This window comes from Hibiscus syriacus, unplaced genomic scaffold (genome assembly GCF_006381635.1).
Source record: "Hibiscus syriacus cultivar Baekdansim isolate YM2019G1 unplaced genomic scaffold, ASM638163v2 tig00000340_pilon, whole genome shotgun sequence".
Lineage (NCBI taxonomy): Eukaryota > Viridiplantae > Streptophyta > Magnoliopsida > Malvales > Malvaceae > Hibiscus > Hibiscus syriacus.
Genome location: NW_024061783.1, coordinates 7,685,320 through 7,710,004, shown reverse-complemented (window position 1 = coordinate 7,710,004; position 24,685 = coordinate 7,685,320). Strand labels below are relative to the sequence as shown.

Below are 24,685 nucleotides of genomic sequence, written 5' to 3'. Positions count from 1 at the left end.
TAAAATAAGTCTCAATCTCAAACTCTACCTCTCTATCAGGAGGTAACCATGAAACTCCTCAGGAAAGACATCGAGAAACTCGCTAACTATACGAATCTCCTCAATCTTAGACAATGAGTCTTTCTGTTTAAGATACAGGCAATGAAAGTCTCATATCCATTCTGGATTATTCGATCGATAACCAAAGTCGATATTATATTAGAAAGATAACCTCAACGCTCTTCAACTAACACAACAGTCCAACCATCAGAAGTCTTTAGGGTAGCTCTCTTATACTCATAATCTAGATTGAACCGATGTTCATTCAACCAATCCATCCCCAGAATCATATTGAACTCCTCTAAAGGAAGCTCCATAAGGTCGGCAAGGAAAATTTCACCTTGAACCTCTAGAGGAAAATGCTTGAATACCTTATTTATAACCACTGACTATCCTACTGGATTCATAATAGTAACGACACTCTCGGTGTCTTATATCAGAATTTGAAGGTCTCGAGATACCAAACTCGAAATATAGGAGCGGATGGAGACATTGTATAATAATGCAAAGTATGGAGCAGAATAAATAGTAAATATACCTGCAATGACCTCTGGCTCGTCCCTGTCATCCCGACGTTTGGTAGCATACACCAGAGTTAGTTGTCTGACCTCTGATGCTAATGGCCCTATTCTCTGTAGGGATCAGGCTTACTATCTGCTCTGGAAACTGTTCTGTGAGTCTTTCCCAGGCTATGACCTCTAGATGGGGTCTGCACTGAAGCTTGAGAACGTGAAAAAGTCTGGTTAGTTGTCTGCTCTGACGATGCTAGCTGTGGATAGTCCCTCTGAAAGTGACCACTGGATCCACAATGAAAACAAGTACTTATATTCTTACGACACTCTCTCCCTTATCGATTTCCATAAAAGTCACAAATAGGCACATGAGGCATTCTCTATGAACCACCACGACTAACAGCTCGGGGTAGAGATACAGCAGACCTAAAACTAGTATTGCTCTTTTAGGGCATGGAAATACGAGTCATCTTATTAGAACGTGCAGAAGACTCAATCGGCCCAAAAGACCTCTTAGGTCGCTCTCGATCAACACGATCTCTAACAGGAGCCAAGATCTCTACCTCCTCAGTATTCTTCGCTCTACCCACCAAAACATTAAAAATCTCATCCTGATAGGTCATAACCATCCTACGCAACTTTATCTGAGTCCTAAGGCGAACTTACGGCATATGTCCCTCTTAGTGGGAACCAAGCTAGCACCATATTTTAGTTACTTTAAAAATTACATCTCATACTTAGAGAATGACATGTCTCTCTGCACTGCTGTCACCTCTCAGCTATATAGCGCTCTCCAAGGAAACGCTTCCTAAAGCACTCTTTGAAGAAATCCCACGTCAGACGATCAGTAGGAACACTACTCACAACTGACTCCCACTAGGTGTGGGCATTCCCTTCTAGCATCGTAACAACTCCTAGATTCCTCTTCGACAGATCCAAACCTAGCTAATTCATACATCTCTCTATATCACAGAGCCAATCTTCAGCTTCAATAGGAGCTCTGCTAGTCGGACCTCTAAAAATTTTGACCCCATTGGTGATCAGGGTCTATGTAATCAGGACCTTAGGTACGACACCAGTAGCTCTGACTGCACCCTGAATCATCTATAGAAATTACCTAACAAGAGTATCATCTAACACCACTCTCTTAGGCTCAGCGCCAATGGCTGGTGCTCCCTTGACCGATGTTGGTATATCAATTCCAAGAGCAGGCGATGGATCTATATCATAATCATCTATCAGGTCAGCGGTCCTAGCAGATCGACCTCACTGTTGGCCAGGTCAATGACCTCATCTAGCGCTCATAGGGAGGATATCGATTCAGTACAAGAGTTAAACTTGGGGTTAGATTAGGCACGAGAGTACTGAACACATTTAACTTATAAAAATGGATGACATGGCCTTATAGAAATTTTATAAAACATTTTCAAAATAGTGTAAATTTTATGTAGGACCCATTTATAGTTCGAGGTTTAAAAACTAAAAGCTCTTATACCAATTAAATGCAATCCCCTAGACCCAGCCTATGTGTTACGACTAGATCTAGTGAATTACAATAAAATTTCTAAAAACATTTTTCGATAATTTAAAATTGTATTACAAACAATATCTAACAAAAAGAACACATAGTTAAAAATGATAAAAATTTCATCAAGTAGATAACTATCCGTCAGTGACTGAATAAAATAAAATACATCATAATTTATTACGGTGAAAATCATAAGCATAAATATTTCAAAATAAGGGCACATGTAACCGTAAATAAAGCAGTTCAGAAGATAAAAATAATACAACAAAAAATTCTGTAAGAATTTTTCAATCCTCTAAGTGTCTGGTTCGGGGTACCTATCCAAAAATATTTGAAAGGGGGAAATAATTTGAAAAGGGTGAGCTAGAGAGCTCAGTGTGTCTCAATAGTGCAAATAAAACATAATGGTGAAATAATCAAGTAATAATTATGTAAAATATCATAAAAATCATAATCAAGTTTAAGTTTTAAAACTCGTAGTTTACACTCATCCCGTACACCATATGCAGTTCCCTAGAATTGCATCCATATGACTTACCTTATACCCATTGGGTATAAGGAGCCAACCTAAAGTAGCATCTTAAGGCTTGAGAGCCTACCCCAGAAAGTTCTCGGGGCATCAAAGCCAACCCAAGGGGTCACCTTAGGTCTGTAAGGAATTAACAGCTTGATCAAAGTTGAACATCCATACTCCAGTATCATACCCAAATCAATATCTTAATAAAACAATTCACATAATAAGCAGTAAATTCCATGATCCATAATCGGCACAATCATATTTCTAGTGAAAACAAATAATCAGATAACATATATCATTCAGCCATAGTCCATAACCATCAAGCAGTAAATCAGTAAATCATAAATTTCGATGAAACACATTTCAAAATAGATAAACAGTCATGTAGCACATAGGGAACACACCTTGCAAAATGGAATCTAACAACAAATCTACTAAGCATCGGCATCACCACGTTCTACAACAGTGCTCGAACCTAATTCATAATAAAATTAGGTTAATATCGAAGTAATATTTTAGCCTAGGTATTCATAGGGTTTGTAATTCATACGAGTAATCACTGGCTCACGAGGTCGAACGGATCGAGAGAGCTGGGTCGAGCTATCAAGCGATCAGGAGAGTCTCGTGTACCTTCAAATAACAATATTTGATCAGTTTCTAACCTTAGTTTAATAGGTTAAGTTTGATGATTAATTTGGAGGCTTTCAGTTTGAATTTGTCAAAACAAACTTCGGATTCAGACTCAGGACGTCGAAAAACATAAAATATGACTTTTTGAAAAATTTGACTTGTTGTCAAAGTTAACGTTCAAAATCAATAGGTCAAAGTCAACAAGTTGACTTGGACGAGTTGAATCAAGTGAGTTGACTCGGTTCAGACATATTTGATTGGACTGGCTTGGTCTGACTGGATCGGTTCTAAAATGCTCCTTAACCAGCTGGAGAGCCTCATGCGCACTGTTGGCGCGTGCGACTACGACCAGGGTCGTTTTGACCGATCGATTCTTCCCTGAACAACTACACACTCAAATTTAGCTAAAAATCAATCCAATTTCACAACAACACTCGCCAATCTCAACGGAAAAGAATTCAAAACTTGCCCCCAACGACGGTCGGTAATGACGTATCGACGAGGAGTGAAATTGATCGAGTTTCGGTCGCACGATGTCGGGGAAGCCAACAAAGGTAGTGGTGAGCGACGACGACAACTAGATCAATGAAAATTGACAAGAACATTAGCGTATTTAGAGGATTTTCCGTCGCACGAAAAATCATCGATTCACATCTAAAGGAGGTATTTCACAATACAATGATGCTCGAAATTTGGTCGCAGTCGATGGTGAGTCCATTGATGGTGTCAGAGCGATGAACGGTAGTCTGATAGAGATGATATAGGGAGGCCGGTGATGGGTGCAATTTAGGGGAAGTTTGGGATTTGGGAATTTAAATTTGGGAATTTTTGGGGTATGATCGGGTTTAGGCTTTAGATAATATACTTACCCAAAAATATCACCAACAATACCCTAGCCTAAATGGCAAGGGCATAGTTAACCATGTTGGTGATAGTGGTTCGAACTCTGTAACCATCAACTCTTAATTTTTTTTCAACACCGACAGAGAATGGAATAATTCAGAGTTAGGTCCTCGAATTTCCTGCAGCTTCTAAAACGAGCTGTCAGTTTTACAAACTTGCAATTTGGCCCCTAAATTTCAACCAAATTAAATTTTACATTTATTTTATTTTTTATTTGGGGTTGTGACAAAAAGCTCAAACTTACAATTTTCTCTTAAAAAGATAACAAATAACAGATTATAACTTGACTCAAAACGAGCTGTCAGTTTTACAAACTTGCAATTTGGCCCCTAAATTTCAACCAAATTAAATTTTACATTTATTTTATTTTTTATTTGGGGTTGTGACAAAAAGCTCAAACTTACAATTTTCTCTTAAAAAGATAACAAATAACAGATTATAACTTGACTCTCTTCATGTCCCAGTGGAGTTGACAAGCTGTCGCAACGGTCCTTCGGTTGGTCCCGAGACCACATTTCGACATAAAGTGAATTTTACCTTTTTAGAGTCGCCACCAACCTTTTGGGTTAGGTAAGGTCGGATACCTAAATTTTACTTTTTTACCGGATCTACATCTTACCATAGATTCAATTGTAAAGGTTCGAGAGTTGGTTACGTGTGAGGAAGGATGACCACCCCCACATCGCCCTTTCGGTACCAACACAGTTACGAGTTATCTTAATAAGGAAAACTAAGAAAAAGAGTCACGGGTACCACAATAAAATGAATAATGCAAATCACACATGTCAAGATAAATTAATAAAAAATTAAAGGATATGTGAGAATAAATGCAAAATACTCAATAAAGAAATAAATGGATTATAAACATAAACAACTAAAAATTAAAGAAAATGATTAATAACAAAATAACATTTTAGAATTTTAGATTAAAAAGGAAAGAAACTGAAAATAAAATAAAATATTTAATTACAACCCAAAAAATAAATCTAACATGAAAAAGAAAATCCAATTAGAAAAACAAAATAAAGGAAAGAACGAAAAATTAAATAAATTCAAAAGACAATCAAATTAAGAAAAAAATAAAAGAAAAAATCGGCACCAATTAAAATAAGATTAAAGCAAGAAAGAATAATTAAAATAAAGAGTTTGCATGTTTAAAAAGAAAAATCTCGCTCAAATCCACCACCAGTTTTAAATCGAGAAACCTCAAGGAATGTTAAATTTGTAAAGATTTATTGGAAAGCTCTTTTTCTTGTTCATCGGTTTTCTCTCATCCAATGATACTTTTAAGCAAAAGCAAGATCGAAGCAATAAACACAAAAGTAAAAAAATTAAAGATAAAGGAAAATTAACGGTTTTCATTGTGAAACCTCAATGAATGTTAGATTTAAGGAAATATGATTAAGAGTTTTTCCCATGTTCATTAGTTTTCTCTCATCCAATAGACTTAAAAAAAACAAGATCGATATCGATCGATGCAACAAAGAAAAAAGTAAAAAAAAATAAAATAAAAAGGAATTAACTTTATACAAAAACTCACTTTTATTTCTCTTGTTCTTCGAATTACAATGGGTGATTCTTTTCTCTTCTTTTCCTCCATTTTTTTCTCATCTTTTTTCTATGTTTTTTTTTTTCAATGAGATGGAGAAGGCCACTATTTATAGTTGAGACTCCAAACATTCAATGGTATAGATTATTTACATCGACGGCTAAGATGTGCCTAAATAATACAATATTTTCTTATCTAAGGAAACGACATATAATATTTCTCTTCTTTTCCTCCTTTTCTTTTCTCCCTTTTTTGTATGTTTTTTAACGAGTGGACAAGGCCACTCTTTATACCCGAGCCTCCAAAAATCCAATGGTCTAGTTTATTTACATCGACGAATAAAATGTGCCCAAATAATACAAGATCTTCTTATCTAAGGAAATAACATCTAATATTATCTAATCACATCAATTAACAATAATCGTTTCCCTTGATAGGAGATCACGTTTGATATGGCAAGATTGCCCATGATATTCTCTGATATGGTAGCACTTTCCTTTTCTCCAAGGTCAATTTGCACGAGCTTTCATGCACTCAAATAAGTTTGAAGCCTGGACAAATATTGGGTATTACAGGGTTAAAAGAATTTAAACCTAGGTCACATAGCAAATCAAGCATGTACCCAACCATTGAGCCATGACCAATGTTTAGTTTAAAATTGACAACATGATGTATATATTTTATATCTTAGCGTATAACTACTTAACTTAAATTCATAATATTTCATATATATTACCTTTAAAAATATTTTTAAATATTAACTTATTAAATATATTTTATTAGTAATTTGATTTAAAAATATTTAGTTTTTTTTATTTAAAAATATTTAGTTTTTTTATTTAAAAATATATTTCATTCTTATCTAAACTTTTAAAAATATATTTTATTTTTATTTTTATTTTTTCAAAGTATATATTTTATCTTAATGTACTAAATATATTATATTATTACCTTAAATTATTAAATATAATTTATTCTTATCCTAACTTCAAAATATTTTAACATATATATATATATATATATATATATTTAAATTACTTTTTTTAAATTAAGTTGATAATAAAATTTATTTAATAAGATAATATTAAAATATTTTAAATTAATATATAAAATATTATGAATTTAAGCTAATTATTTATACACTAAGATACAAAATATATACAACATGTTATCTATTTGAACTGAACATTAGTCTTGGCTAAATGGGTAGGTACATGTTTGGTTTTCTAAGTGACTTAAGTTCAAATCTCTTTAACACAAATTTACTTTGCTTTATTTTCTTTCAACAAGGGGATGACACGCGTCACCCTCTTATTGGTAGAAAGTAAATATATTAAATTAAAATAAAGTTAGTCCTCCAACTGAATGATGACACGTGGCGTCATTCGATTGGGGGATTCAATTTATTTTAATTTATTGAAAGTATTACTAAATTGAGAGAATATATAAATAACAGGGATCAAATGTGTGATTATACCAAAATACCACGTCACCTAATCTTTAATTGTCAGCAACAGATAACTCATGGTGACTACATCTTAATTAAATAAAAACAAATGTGATCATATAGTATGTTTTTTAAATTAGTGAGGAAAAGTGGACAAAACACAAACATAAGTGATCAACCATGTAGTTAACCCTTTTATTAATAATAGCAACTGGATTTCATTAATAAAAATACTAGAAGGAATTATAATTATAACGCACCCAAACATAGAGATAAAATAGGGACAATAGTCACAAAAGAAATTCATAAAAAAACAAAAATATTAAACCCAAAGATACGAAGAAAAAATAAATTCCATTGAGAATGACGTCCAACACCAAAAGAACTCATTAACCTTCATAAAACTCATTGTCTCTATTGAACAAGAAGGTTTACGAAGTGAAAAAGGAAGGGTGAGAAAACCAAACTATTTGATAGGTTATTTCTCTCAGAATTCTAATTATATATGAAGCAACCTTTTACCAAATAGATGATATGACTATATGTGACCACCGACAAACCAATCAAAAAACAAACATCATGGGGGTCTTTGTTCAAGCACCAAAATGATCACAAATGTATGTGAAAATTACCATAAGGAACATGCCACAAGAGCAGAGAAAACGAGTGCCACGATAATATAGAAAAATATGTCATAAAGACAAAATAGTATTTAAAAACAAGATAACTAATAATCATCGACGATGGGCAATCAACATTAAGCTTTTATAATGTGCCATCTTATAACCATTAAACCCAACTAACTAAAAATAGTTACAACAGGAATATAACAACCTATATACTCTATTATTCTCATGGTTACTCTTCATGAAAAAATTTCTCCCATAAAAGCACACAATGCTTTCTCATAGCTTTAAACATATATGAAGCAATAAGTTTTGTAAGCACATCAACAACCTGCTTAGAGGAAGGAACATAATATACAAGGAGTTTCCTAGAAAGAACTTTTTCTCGAACAAAATGAAAGTCAATTTCAACATGCTTTATCGTAGCATGATGTATGGGATTTGTAGCCATGGACAATGTAGAGGTATTGCCACACCATACAGTTGGCTTATTTGCAAGAGAAACTCCAATTTCTAACAAAAGTTACTACACATATACCAGCTTAGAAACTGAATTAGCAAGGATGTGATACTCTACTTCAGATGTTGAATGAGAGACAACACATTGCTTTTTGGAACACCAAGCTACAAGATTGGACCCAAGAAAAATACAATAACCAATGGTTTACCTCATATCTTCAACTGATAAGGCCCAACCAACATTAGTGTAATTGACCAGGTTGAACACATGTATTCTAAAAAAAAGCAATGATCTAAAATCCCACTTAAGTAACAAAGAATTCTTTTAACAGCCTTCCAATGAACCTCACATGGATCATTCATATGCTGACTCACCTTGTTCACAACATATACTATATCAGGCCTAGTGAGTCATATATATTGCAAGCTACTAATAATACTCTTACAGAATTGCATGTCAGCAAACTTTTGATTATCTTTAGCCTTTAGCTTTGAAAAAACAATCATAACAATGAGAGTGGGCTTAGTGGACTGCATATTCAACTTACTGAGCAACTCAATGATATAATTCATTTACTTCAGGAGTAGCCCTTGAGAACAATGTTGAACCTCTATTCCAAGAAACATCCTAGGTTCACCCAAATCCTTAAGAGAAAATTTAGAGTTAATTTGATGCACAACCTCATCCACTTCAGTTGAAATAGTTCAAGTGATGATAATATTATCAACATAGACCATGAGAAGAAGTTTCAAAGTTGTAGTGTTTTTAATAAACAAAGAAGAATCTGCCCAAGAAGTAACAAAGCCCATCTTTGCAACTAAAAAGGTCTTCATGGTATCAAACCATACTTGGGGAGCTTGCTTAAGCCCATATAAGGCCTTCTCAAGCCTACATACCAACTTTTCTCCAGAAGAACCAGTCTTTTCAAACCCAAGAGGCTGACATATGAATATCTCCTTAGTAAGCTCTTCATTTAAGAACGCATTGTTGATGTCAATATTACGAATGACCCATTTATTCATAACAACCACCAGAAGAACAACTCTGATTGTGGAAGCATTGACCATAGGGCTAAAGGTCTCCTTAAAATCAATATCCACTTTCTAAGAGTACCCCTTAGCAACCAAATGAGCTTTCAGCCTATCAATTGTTCCATCAGGCTTTCTTTTAGTCTTGAATAGTCATTTTCACCCTATTGGCACGTGATTAGAAGGCAGAGGTTGCAAAGGACAAGTTTCATTTCGAAGTAGAGCATCATACTCCTCTTACATAGTAACCTTCAAAGAGGGATATCGTAAAGCCTCAAAGACACCCACAAGTTCTTTATCTTTCACCTCAGTGCTAAACAGTTTTGGCTTAAAAATACCAAATTTGCCTCTAGTAATCATGGGATGATCATTAGTAACTTGTTTTGAGGAAGGAATGGAGATGGAGGTGGGTTCTACTAGAGATGGAGGTGGAATTTTTGAAGTATATGAAAATGATGTGGAGATGGATGTTACTAGAGATGATGATGAATGTAATGAGAATAAAGAATCATGTGTTTGCAATGGAATGAAGATGGAAGCACGTGAAGATGGAGGTGGAATATATGATATAGATAGATTAGTATGTGGCACAGATGAATATGAAGTGGGAATGGAGGTAGATAACAATGGTGATGAATATGATGATAGTGGATATGTAGGAACCTATACTAGAGGAAAATGAAAGTAGATGGAGATGGACTCTGTGAAGAAAAAACACTATTATCCTGTACAGATTAATCATAAACCATTTTGTGTCTTGAAAAATTATAAATAAAAGGAGAAAAAACATACTAGCCTTAATAGAAGCACCAATTTTAAGAGAATGGTCAGGGGGAAGTTGAAAATGTAAAGAAGTCTGCCACCCTTTACGAGCATCAATTTTGAAGTTAGTATCACAAGGAAAAACAAACTCACCAAATTGAACATGTCTAGAAACCTGCACTCTACCTGTATAATCTAAACATTTATACCCTTTTTGTCTAGTAGAAAAGCCCAAAAACAAACAAGGAGAAGACCTAAACTGAAATTTATGTTGATGAAACGACCTTAAGAAAGAAAAACAAAAACATCCAAAAACTATCACCATAATAAGATCTGGAATCTTACCAAACAATTTAAAGTAAGGACTCATACTTCTCAAAGCTGAAGTAGGCAACCTATTGATGAGAAAAATGACATTGACAAATGCATCGTTCTAAAAGGATAGTGGCATTGATGCCTGAGCCAGTATAGCCAATCCAACTGCAATAATCTATTTTTGCTTCCATTTGATAAGCCTATTCTGCTAAGATGTATAAGGGCAAGACAGCTTGTGAATAATACCCTGACTCTTAAGATAGGGCATAAAAGTAGATAAATCACCCCCACCATCTGTTTGGAGATTCAAAATCTTGAAACCCAACTGTCTTTGCATATTGGTGATCTTGATTCCCATGGATAATCTTTAAAACTTCTTTTTTGCTTTATTACATTTTGATGATGGTACATCAATGATGTGGTCATTTTCCACATCTTGTCTTAGGGAACTAAAAGAATAATTAGGGTCAACCCTAAATTTCTCTATATATTCTTTAGCCAACCACTTATAGGTACACTTTTTATTATTCAAATCTCTAATACAATTATTCTCTCCAACATATATCTTAATCTACCAAGTTGTGTAACATCCCAAACACCGGGTTAGTGACCTTATTGTAAAATTTCATAATAGTGAATAAACTAGATAAATTGAAAAGGTAAGGTGCTTATATGGAAAATTATATGTAGGATTGAATTGCAAAGAATGATGAATAAAAGGTTAAAATGATCATTTAGGAAAGAAGATAATTAAATTTGATAGTGGTTGTATTATAACCACGTGGATTGAAGGAAGACAAAAATCAAAGTTCCAAAGAACTCTTCTTCTTTCTCCTCCAGGCGTGAAAGCTATTTGGAAAAAAGTGAGTTCTTGTTAGCTGATTTTGTATTGATTTTAAACGTGGTTATTATTCCTTAGATGATATTTAAGCATAAGGAAAGTTTAAGTTATCTTAAAATCAAAAGATGAATGAGTTAGAAAGGATTAAAGATAAGGGGTTTATAAGTGAAATCTTGGAAGAGAGTTAATAAGTAAAATTTGAAACTAAATTTGACTTGTCGTCAGGTAAATTAAGAAGTATGTGGTGTTAGGATTGAAATTAGAACATGTTGGAAAATTTGATAGGATTCTTGATTTCAAGATATAGGATGAGATTTTGAAGATAATGATGGGTTATATGGATATAAGTTGATTTGAGTAAGGGTAATTGAGTTTAATGACATGATAGGAGCTTAAAATGAAAGGTTTAGATTGGTATTGGTTAATTTTCGGGTTTTAAAACTGAATTCTGGGCTATAAGTATCGGTACTGCTTTATCCAGTACCGATACTTCAAGGGAAAATGAATGGATATTACAGTAGAGTATCGATACTGGTTGAACAATATCGATACCATAAGCCTGAATTTGACAAGTGCTTCAAGGGGTATCGATACCTAAGGGGTAGTATTGATACTAAGGGTATCGATACCATAGGTCAGTATCAGTACCATTTTGAAAATAGGGATCACAGAATTGAAAAATGGGTATCGATACCGAGGCTTGGTATCGATACCACAGCTAGGGAAGTATCAGTACCATTAAGGGGGTACCGATACTACTCAAGTGGAAAATTGTATAAAGCCTTTCTTTTAGCTTGGATTATTAAGGATCAAATTATGATACATAGAATGTTGATATGTATATAAAATGTATGATTGTGTATATATTGAGCATAAGTAAGTTTCGGAACAACCAAGGATTTAGAAATGATCAAGAGAGAGAAAGTAAGTCATAGAAGTAATTGGGATCAAGTGGGGCTAAGGTATGTGCATTTTATAGTATAGATGTAGTTAATGGAAATAAGACTTGTGATAATTCTATTTCCTATGTTAAAGTTCATGGTTCAATAGTTATGAACATGCATATATTATGATTATTATAAACACGTGCATAAGTGTTATATGTTTATAAGTTTTGACATAATCTATATGATATAGTCGATTATATGTACATGTGATACATGGTATGTGATAAGACATATGTGATTATAAGAGAAATGATATGAGTGCATGAACTTATGATGAATTAATGATGATATAGAACATATAAATATTTAAGCCCATGTTATGTGACATGAGAGCTATAGGTATAGTTGGCATACCAAGAGTTGAGGGATTATATGAGGTCCTTTGGGACATATACGAGGTCCTTCGGGACATACACGAGGTCTTTTGGGACAAATTTCACATGCCGCTTAGTGGGCCCTTATACGAGCTGTGGTGAAAGCATATGTGCAAAACCTCAATATACTCACATACTTTAAGTTCTCAGTAATGTACATGGGCCTATAAAAGATATAAAAAGTGGTTACGTTATTATATGCTATCATGTTATTATTGTTCATGATGGATCATATGTGACATGATTGAATAATGCTATGATAGTTGTGATTTTATTTTAAATAATTAAATTGCTTGTTCATATTCTTAGAAAATGCATTATTTTATTTTTATGACTCACTAAGTCTATGCCTTAGCATGTAAGCATTTTACATGTAGGTACTGAGAAGCAAGAGGATCAGACTTAGGATCTGTAGAACAGTATATCTCCACCAGAGATTAGATCAGAAGTAAATTACACAGTATGCATTTTGTTGTATCAAATGTGTTGGCATGTAGACAAATTTTGATTTACATATGCTCTGATCGGTTTTTGTAATATTTTGATTGTACTTATGTAAATGGTTAACTTTATTTTAATGAAAGTTTAATTTTTCCACGATTTCTATAAATGTAAACATTTTGAATAGTCAATGTGCACCTCGGATTCGTATCCAGGTCAGGTACGGGTTGAGGGTATTACATTTAATTGTATCAGAGCTAAGGTTTAGCTGATTCTAGGCATCAACCAAAGTCTAGAGTGTCTTTAATTATATACATGCCAACAAAATAGTAAGAACTTCTGATCTGATAGGGTAACGAGTATGTTGTTTTGTTAATAGAACTATATGGTTATATCTTATTAGATTTTTAGACACGATAGCTCCCGAAGTGAAGCGTGAGAGGATATGCCAGTAAAGAGTAGTAATTCACCTGCCCTGGCCAGGTAAGGTGAAGGAAAGGCACCTTCAAGAGTGACTATGCAAGACCAAGATGTCTTTTTTAGGACGTTGGACGCTATCCTGACGCATTTCCAACCTCCTGCTTCCTCAACTCAAATAATGAATGTGGCAAAAGAGTTGAAAGGACTAGGAGATCCTGAGTTCAAAGGTGAAGCCGAGGAAGGTTTTATTACTATAGACTTTTGGCTCAATGATGTGAAAATCATATTAGATGAACTCCACTGTTATGATGTGGAGAAGCTAGATGGAGTGGTCTCCTTGCTCCGAGGGCATACGAGAATTTGGTGGACTAATGTCACTATGAGGATGACCAGGTGACATGGTCCTTGTTCTTAGAAGAGTTCAAGCATAAGTATATAGGAGATCAGTTCATCATGCAAATGAAGCAAGAATTCTTGAATCTAAAGCAATTGAATCGCACTATGTATGAATACAAGTGCGAGTTCAATAAGTTAAGTCGTTTTGCGACTGAACTGATTCCGACAGAGAAAGATGCATGTGAATGGTTTATGGAGGGCTTACGCCCGAGGTTAAAGGATATGTTGATTGTGTTAAATCTGTCTTCTTTTCAAGAGATAGTTAATCGAGCTAAAGCTCTAGAGAGAGCTCAAAATGAAAGATTTGGAGAGCAAAGAGCCCAAACGTCTAAAAGAGCTGGGGCTTCATCAAGTTTTGCACTACCCAAGAGAGGTAGGGATTATGGTTTTTTATCTCAGATGAGGTTTAAGTCAGTGGCATCCTCTGCTAGAGGATCAAATCAGATGAGAGTCAGATAGACTCAGTCAGTAGGGTCTGAATCTGAGAGAGCAAATCAGGGTTAAGTCAGACAATGTAAACTTTTTGGAAGAATCCATAGCATAATATGTCGAGTTATTTGGAGCCTATTTTTGATGTGGGGAAATGAAACATTATATGCGGGATTGTTCATTGAGGGATGGAGAGCATGCACAGTCGGAGTGATATGCTTCGATGTGTTAGAGAGGAAGAGGAAGGGGTAGAGAAAGAAGTCAGCCTGAATCCTTAACTCAACAAGAAGTGTGATCCACTGCCCGAGTGTATAACATATATAAAGACTAATGAAGAGCGTGATGATTTGGAGATAATCACATGTACTTTCCTATTGTATGATAAATGTGTTATGGTATTGAATAATCCTGATTTTACATATTCATATATTAGTAGTAAATTGGTGAGATAATTTGGAATTCAATTAGAAGTCACTAGTAGTGATGTAATAGTAACAAATCCATTAGGGCACAGTGCTCGGGTAAATAAGGTGTGTAGAGGGTATCCCATACGGATTCAGGGAATTGAATTCCCTGCTAATCTGATGGAATTACCCTTTGATGAATTTGAAGTGATACTGGGAATGGACTGGTTATATCGTTATCAAGCTAACATCGATTATAGTCTGAATAGAGTATTGTTGATCAGTTCAGAAGGGGTGGAAGTTATAGTGTTCAATGAAAGATGGAATCCATTGGCAAATGTAAGATCAATGATGTCAGCCAAGAAGTTATTGCTACAAGGATGTCAGGGTTTCATTGCTAATGTAATGGACACTAGAACCAAGGAGAAAGGGTTAGAAGAGATTCCCATAGTCAAAGAGTTTCCCAATGTTTTTCCTGCAGAGTTTCCAAGTTTACCTCCGGATAGAGAGGTTGAATTCCAAATAGAAGTTATGCCTGGAACAACACCTATTGTAATGGAACCATACAAAATGGCTCTGAAAGAGTTACAAGAATTAAAGATTCAGTTACAAGAATTATTGGATAAAATATTTATAAGACCAAGTGCATCACCCTGGGGAGCTCCAGTGTTGTTCGTTAAAAAGAATGATGGTTTGATGCGTCTCTGCATTGATTATAGGTAACTTAACAAGGTGACTATTAAAAACGAGTATCCTCTCCTTAGAATTGATGATTTGTTGGATCAATTGAAGGGAGCTTCAGTATTCTAGAAGATCGATTTATGTTCTGGTTATCATCAATTGAAGATTCAGGAGAAATATATTCCAAAAACGGCTTTTAGAACGAGATATGGTCACTACGAGTTCATTGTTATGCCGTTTGGAGTTACGAATACACTGGTTGCTTTCATGAACCTGATGAATAGAATATTTTTAACCTTACTTGGACCAGTTCGTAGTGGTTTTCATTGATGACATATTGGTGTACTCGAAGTCGAAAGAAGAGCATAGTGCACATCTAAAGATAGTTTTGCAAATTTTATGAGATAAGAATTTATATGCCAAACTATCTAAGTGTGAATTTTGGTTAAATGAAGTAACATTTCTTGGACATGTAATTTTTTCAGAAGGAATTTGTGTCGATCCTCAAAAGATAAAGTTATTTTAGAATAGGAAGTTCCAAAGAATGTGTTAGAAGTTCAAAGTTTTCTGGGGCTCGCAGGTTATTATCGAAGGTTCCTTAAGAACTTTTCATTGATAGCTTTACCTTTAACTAGGTTGATGAGGAAAGATGTGGCATTTGCTTGGATTCCTGAGTGTTAAGAAAGTTTTGAAACGTTGAAGAAGATTTTGACAAAAACTCCAGTATTGGTTCAACCTGAATCTGGCAAGAATTACGTTGTTTATAGTGATGCGTCTCATAATGGCTTGGGATGTATGCTGATGCAAGAAGGCAAAGTAGTGGCCTATGCGCCTAGACAATTGAAATCACATGAAATGAACTATCCAACACATGACTTGGAGTTAGCTGCTGTAGTGTTGGCTCTTAAGATTTAGCGTCACTACTTATATAGTGAACGTTGTTATTTATATACCGATCATAATAGCTTGAAGTATATGGTGACTCAGAAAGAGTTGAATTTAAAACAAAGAAGATGGGTGTAATTTCTAAAGGATTATGATGTGGTAATCGATTTTCATCCTGGAAAAGAAAATGTGGTAACTGATGCCTTAAGTCGGAAGACGTTTGTAGCCTTACGAGCTTTAGATGTCAGGTTGTCATTGGATGGAGATGGTGCAATATGTGTGGAATTGAAACTTAAGCCAACATGGCTAGATCAAATTAAGGAATTGCAAACCAAAGATAAAAAGTGTTTGAAGAGGGTACAATAAATAAAGAGTGAAGAGAATAAAGATTATGAGATTAAATCTTATGGGAATCTGTATTATCGAGGGAGATTAGTGATTCCAAAGGATGATGAATTGAAGAATGATTTGTTAATAGAAGCTCACTATAGTCCATTGACAATGCACCCAGGTGGAAATAAGATGTATATGGATCTCAAAAGTTGATATTGGTGGTCAGGAATAAAGAAAATTATTACGAAAATTATGCCCAAGTGTTTAACTTGTCAGCAAGTTAAAGCTAAGCATCAGGTTCTATCAGGACTATTGCAACCATTGTATATTCCTCAATGGAAATGGGAGCATGTGACGATGGATTTTGTAACAGGATTGCCCTTGACTCCGAATAAAAGAGATTCAATTTGAGTGATTGTGGATAGGCTAAGTCAACTTATTTCATCCCTGTAAGAACCAATTTTTCAATGGATAAGTATATTGAATTGTACATCATGGAGTTTATTCGATTACATGGTGTACATGCTTCTATTATTTCTGATCGGGATCATATATTCATATCAAGGTTTTTAGAAGACTTTGCATAGAGCGTTAGGAACTCACTTGAAATTTAGCACTACGTTTCATCCTCAGACTGATGGACTATTCGAGCGGATTATCCAAATTCTAGAGGATATGTTGAGAGCATGTCTAATAGAGTTCAAGGGATAGTGGGAAAAATACTTGCCACTTGCCAAATTTGCTTACAACAATAGCTACCAGTCAAGCATAAAAATGGCTCCCTATGAGGCTTTATATAGGAGAAAGTGTCGTACTCCCTTGAACTGGTATGAGCTTAAGGATCGAGAAATTATTGGTCTTGAGTTGATTAAGGAAGTGGAGGAAAAAGTTCAAGTGATTCAGAACAATCTGAAAGCAATAACTAATCGACAGAAATCGTATGATGGTCTCAAGAGGAAAGAAATCGAGTTTCAAATTGGAGATAAAGTGTTTCTAAAAGTATCTCCGTGGAAGAAAGTGTTGAGATTTGGATGAAAAGAGCAATAACTATCGACAGAATCGTATGATGGTCTCAAGAGGAAAGAAATCGAGTTTCAAATTGGAGATAAAGTGTTTCTAAAAGTATCTCCGTGGAAGAAAGTGTTGAGATTTGGATGAAAAGGAAAACTTGGTCCACGGTTTATTGGGCCCTATGAGATCGTTAAGAGAATAGGACCAGTGGCATACCAATTAGTTTTGCCATTGGAAATGAAGAAAAATCATAACGTTTTCCATGTTTCTATGCTTCAGAGATATAGGTTTGATCCCTCCCATATTGTGACCCCCGAAGAGATAGAAGTTCAGCCTGATTTGACCTATGAAGAATAATTTATATAAATATTGGCTCATGAGGTGAAACAGTTGCGAAACAAGACTATTCCATTGGCCAAGGTGTTATGGAAGAATCACAAGATAGAGGAAGCAACATGGGAACATAAAGAGGATATGGGGGATCAGTACCCTAATCTCTTTGTGCAATGAAAATTCGAGCATGAATTTTCTTAAGGGGAGATTTGCAACATCCCAAACACCGGGTTAATGACCAAATTGTAAAATTTTAGAATTTAATGAATAAAGTAGATAAATTAAAAATATTAGGGGGCTTATATGGAAACTTCTATGTAGGATTGAATTACAAATAATGATGAATAGAAGGTCAAAATGGTCATTTGGGAAAGAAGATAATTAAATTTGATAATGGTTATATTATAACCACGTGGATTGAAGGAAGACAAAAATCAAAGTTCCAGAGAACTCTTCTTCTTCCTCCTCCAAGCATGAAAGCTATTTAGAAAAAGGTGAGTTCTTGTTAGCTGATTTGTATTAGTTAGGAATGATTAAAGATAAGGGATTTATAAGTGAAATATTGGAAGAGAGTTAATAAGTAGAATTTGAAACTAAATTTGACTTGTCATAAGCTAAATTAAGAAGTATGAAGTGATAGAATTGAAATTAGAACATGTTGGAAAATTTGATAGGAATCTTGATTTCAAGATATAGGATGAGATTTTGAAGATAATTATGGGTTATATGGATATAAGTTGATTTGAGTAAGGGTAATTGAGTTTAATGACATGATAGGAGCTTAAAATGGAAGGTTTAGATTGGTATTGGTGAATATTCGGGTTTTAAAAGTAAATTTTGGGCTATGAGTATCGGTACTGCTTCATTCAGTACCGATACTTCAAGGGTAAATGAATGGATATTGGAGTAGGGGTATTGATACTGGTTGAACAGTATCGATACCATAAGCCCAAATTTGACAAGTGATTTAAAGGGTATAGATAACTAAGGGGTAGTATCGATACTAAGGGTACCGATACGATTAGGTTAGTATCGATACCATTTTAAAAATAAGGATCACAGAATCGAAAATGGGTATCGATACCCAAGCTTGGTATCGATACCACAGCTAGGGAAGTATCGGTACCATTGAAGGGGTATCGATACTACTCAAGTGGAAAATTGTATAAAGCCTTTCTCTTAGCTTGGATTATTAAGGATCAAATTATGATACTTAGAATGATGATATATATATATATAATGTATGATTGTGTACATATTGAGCATAAGCAAGTTTCGAAACAACCAAGGAGTTAGAAACGATCAAGAGAGAGAAAGTAAGTCATAGAAGTGATTGGGATCAAGTGAGGCTAAGGTGAGTGCATTTTATAGAATAGATGTAGTTAATGGAAATAAGACTTGTGATAATTCTATTTCCTATGTTAAATTTCATGGTTCAATAGTTATGAACATGCATATATTATGATTATTATAAACATATGCATAAGTGTTATATGTTTATATGTTTTGACATAAGCTATATGATATGATATAATTGATTATATGTACATGTGATACATGGTATGTGATAAGACATATGTGATTATAAGAGAAATGATATGAGTACATGAACATATGATGAATTAGTGATGATATGGAACATATAAATATTTAAGCCCGTGTTATGTGACATGAGAGCTATAAGTATAGTTGGCATACTAAGAGTCGAGGGATTGTATGAGGTCATTCGGGACATATATGAGGTCCTTCGGGACATACATGAGGTCCTTCGGGACAAATTTCACATGCCACTTAGTAGACCCTTATACGAGCTGTGGTGACAGCATATGTGCACAACTTCAATGTACTCGCATACCTTAAGTTCTCAGTAATGTACATGGGCCTATAAAAGATATAAAAAGTGGTTACGTTATTATATGCTATCATGTTATTATTTTTCAGGATGGATCATATGTGACATGATTAAATAATGATATTATAGTTGTGATTTTATTTTAAATAATTAGATTGCATGTTCATATTCTTAGGAAATACATTATTGTATTTTTATGCCTCACTAAGTCTGTGACTTAGCGTGTAAGCGTTTTACATGTAGGAACTAAGAAGTAAGAGGATCAGACTTAGGATCTGCATAACAGCATATCCCCACCAGAGATCAGATCAGAAGTAAATAACACAGTATGTATTTTGTTGTATCAAATGTGTTGGCATGTAGACAAATTGTGATTTATATATGCTCTAATAAGTTTTTGTAATATTTTTATTGTACTTATGTAAATGGTTAACTTTATTTTAATGAAAGTTTAAATTTTCCATGATTTCTATAAATGTAAACGCTTTGAATAGTCAATGTGACACCTCGGATTTGTATCCGGGTCAGGTACGGGTTGGGTGTGTTACAAGTTGTATATGTCTCAACTTTGGGATTCAATCTTGATGCCCAAATCATCCATGAGCACTCAGCCTTACACACAACATGGATTCTTCTAGGATCATTGTACCTATTTTTTACCTTAAAGTTGATATTGTACCTATTTTTTAGTCCATATTGTCTCACAACTTCTTTAATGACTTTTGCATTGGGAAATAACATTCTTTAGCTAAACTTGGGGTTTTTCTAGATCAACCTCACTATTGAACTCAAGGTATTTGTTGCTATTACCCTCTGTTTCAGAGTCATATGCACTGTGTAATGACTCTGAACCCTCATTTTCACTATCCAGGCCATCACTTTCATTCCCTATAGTAAATCCAAGTATATTCTTATCCACCCCATAGGCACATCACAAATTTCATCCTCACCATCAGCCAAGTTATTTTCACTATCCTCAAACAAATTGTCAAAACTTTGACTCTCAAAAGCTAAATATTTTAAATCTTCATCCTCACTATTAGAAAAAAAATTAACAGTTTCAACAATCCTAACAGTTTCAATATTCCTAATTATTTCACCATCAGCCAAGTCAATTTCAGTATTATGTTCAATAATCACATTTGGTTCAGTTTCAATGGGAGCAACATTTGTTTCATGTATGCGTTCCATTGATTCTTCTATGTAAACATGTACATACCTGTTCCTAGGCATATTACCTAACATACTTAACATATCACTATCAGTTTTCAGTGCTTTAATAATTAATGCACCCTTGGTTTTCTCTAATCCATGTCATGTGGTCCAACATATCTTAACTTTTTAACCATATCATATAAATCTAGCATTGACATAGATTCAATGTGACATATATAAAAGAAGGCAATTTTTTACCAATATATTCTATTTTGGGGTGATTTACAAGATGTCCACCATTGTGAACCACTATTGTGCAGTATTATGAAGATGTAGATGTGAAATAAATTAAAAAATATATTATATATGTTATTCCCTATCACTTTAAATATGTGGCTGTAAAATAAAAAAATAATTAAAAAATACATGCACATATTTTCACAATGCAGTTGTCAAAATTCATATTGTATATGTTATTGAGCCCAAACACACAATATCAAAAGCAAAGATACATGTGGTCCTCACTAACAATTTTACAGTAAAAGCGTTAAAAAATACATGTACATGTTTTCACATAAATGCATTAACCTAACAGTTTTTACAGTAAATGCATGCGGTCCTCATTAACTTTATCCAACAAAAGGCATTAAATTGATTTCACAATAATGTGGTCTTCCCTAACAGTTTCTATGTGGTCCTCACTAACATTTTCTGTGTGGTTAGAGGTGGGAATAGGCCAGGCCAGGCTTTAAAAGGATCGAGTCTGGCCTACGATGAATTTTTTAGGCCTAAGTCTGGCCTACAGCCTATCAAAGGCTTTTATTTTGACTCGGCTTGGCTTGATAGCCTTTTTAAAAGCCTTCTTCACCAAAAAAAACAAGCACACCTTCTATAATAGGCTAAACAAGGCCTTAATATATATAATTTGGCTTAATTTTTAATCTAACGTTAATTTAGTTGGTAGTCCTACAAATATATTAATAATATAAACTGAAATCATCAGATGATATAAAATAATCCAAAACAAAAGAGAACCTTATGAGGTAGCATCATCCAAGTCTATCAAACCAACATATTAACTATTACAAACAAAAAAAAGCCTACATCTCCATTCCATTTGAACAGAACTGGTACATAAAATATCTACCAAAAAAATTAATAGTAGCGCCATTTCATCATTAGCTCCTCCAGATCATACACAATCACCATAAGAATTTCAATGTAACATGCAAGCTTTCTAACCAGACAAGACAATCAAAACTTCAATGTGATTTGTATCTCTTCTTTTTCAGCCTTCAAAATAAGAAGAGAAATACATATATGTTAGTTACTGGACTGAAAAACACTACATAAATAAATGAACAAGTTACTAAAAAATGATTAAATATTACTTATAAAAATTATAATAAGTAATATTAACCTTTGATTTTTTCTTCACATTATATTTCCGACGAAACCAATCTCCACCACAAATTAGAGCTTCAACAGATTCTTCGTTTAATTTAGAACGAAATTCATCAATTACTCTATCATCAGCACTAAAAGTGGCAAGGTTTTGAAGTTTTACCTCTATCAAAGCTTGAAGTGAAAAGGATACGATTTTTGTTTGCTCTGCAATTTTTGTTACTTGTGTTCTCTGTTTTACTTCAACAAACGTAATAGGAAAAGGAAACGTTAAAAGGAATAGGAAAATAAGCTAGATTTAGATGAACATATTCATTGATTCATGCTATGTCATCGGGTGGCTATACAAATGAGAAAAATGATGGCATCAACATGGTTTGGCATTTTCATCATATATACATATATATATATATATGGTGGGGAATTTCAATTAATTGAGTTTTGGAATGTGGTAGTGAATTTATGTTATAAAGTGAAACTGCGTGAGCTTTGGTTAGGACAATTTTTGACCATACCTTGTTGTTCCCCACGCAAGCACCCTGCCCGACAGCAGCTCCTATACTTTGTTGTTCCCCACGCCACACCATGCCCGACAACAGCGCCCATCCCTTGCCCATACTTTGGAATCACCGAACGCATAGAGAAAACAATAAAATTTCTCAGCATTTTTCCATTTTTCTCACACTGATTCAAAAAATGTAAGAGAGGCCCCCGATTCGAACTAAAAAAACAAACGGTTGTAACTTGTAAGGGGATTCTCTCCTCATTTTTAACGCGTTATCAATATAACAAAGCAAGCAAATTTTTCTTCTCTATTCTTTCTTACTTTCGTTCGATTCCAAGCAGACTTTTAAAAATATATATATATAGAAAGTGAGGAGTGGTTACCTTTTGTTGGAGATTTCGTCAGCGTTGAAGTCTCCGGGTTAGAAAGTTGTTTGGTTCGGCTTTTCAGTTCTAAGTTGAGTGAGGAAGAAGACAAAAGGGTCTACTTGGGGTCTCGGTTTGGCCTTGATTAGGACTGGTTCGACTCCTCGGTCGGTTCGGGATGGCCAATCGAAGCAAAGAGGACGTCGTGGGTCGGTGGCCGGCGCGTTTAACCTTGGCTTGAGAATGGTCGGTTGCTGCATTTGGGTAGAAAGGAGAGAACGAAGAGAGAAAGAGATGGGGGTTTAGTTTAAGTTTTAGGTTATATATTAGATTTAGGGTTTATTTTGTTTTGAGCCTTTATCTTTCCACATTTATATTTTTGTCACCAGTTTACATGTTATACCATTTTTGTTTATGATTGAGTTTGGTCACAATATGTGTAATTATTTCATTTTAGTCACTGCCTAGTATTTGGTTCAATTAGTATTTGCTCATTTATATTGGTACCAAAAAAATAATATAAGTATATATCAATATATATAGGCCGGCCTATCAGGCTTATAAGGCTTTTTAATAAACCTAAGTCTAGTCTATTTAATTTAATATGCTTTTAAAAAAGCCCGAGCCTAGCCATTTTACTAAATAGGTCAGGCCAGGCCAGGTCGTAGGCCCCTGTAGGCCGACTTGGCCTATTCCCACCCCTATGTGTGGTCCTCACTAACACCATCCCTACTAAACACATAAACAATAGCAGTCATAAATAAATGATAACACATAAACCATTTCTACAATATTAACCCAAACAGTACCAGTAACTACAACAAAGCAAAACACATAAACCTAAAGTCTAAACCAAAACATCCTAAAGTGGGTCACAATCGATCATACATTTCATATTTAAACAAAAATTAAGAAAAACACTAAATGAAATAACATAAAATCCTAATTTTTTATAGTAGTTTTCAAAAACCCTAGATATGGGTCACAATTGAAACAACAATTGAAACATATAAATTGGTTTTCAAACACTAATCGTATAACATACTTGTCATACCCCTCAACCACAACACAAGACTCCCCATGCTTCTGATATCGGATCCACACCCACCTTCGATTTTTCAAACACACAAAATTATTTAAACCTTCGATTGATTTCAGAATCAGTTCTCACAAACCCTCGATTGATTTCAAAATACTCAAATCCCCTAAACCCTATAACCTTCAAATCATATAAACCTTAAACCCCTGAATTCATAGAAACCCTAACACAAATTTGGGAGGAATTTTGAGAAGCCACACTGACCTTCTCGTGCTTTTGGTAAATAAGTGATTTGGGTAATATTATTTATCCTAATTTTTTTTACTTTTCATTTTTTTGACGTGTTTTATTTATTTATTTGTAACAATTCAATTTTTTTTATTAAAGTCACGTCATAACAGCGTCAAATTATTAACGATCAAGCGAGCAAAATGATTCAATTCGTAAAGTTTAGTGAGCAAATTAGAAAAATTGAAAGTACAGTGAGAAAATAAGAGAGAGAGTAAATTCTAGTGAGGAACGATGTAATTTACCCATAATTTTTTTCTAATTGT

At 34.2% G+C, this 24,685-nt stretch overlaps 1 long non-coding RNA gene across 1 annotated transcript; it reads right to left on the bottom strand.

Annotated features, from left to right (window-relative positions):
• Nucleotides 1-21,942: 21,942 nt before the first annotated feature.
• LOC120198994 lies at nt 21,943-23,370 on the bottom strand. Its single transcript, XR_005523412.1, has 4 exons — nt 23,111-23,370; nt 22,738-22,840; nt 22,386-22,462; nt 21,943-22,111 (listed from the first exon to the last, which is right to left on the bottom strand). It is a non-coding gene; the product is annotated as an uncharacterized LOC120198994 (long non-coding RNA).
• Nucleotides 23,371-24,685: the final 1,315 nt, after the last annotated feature.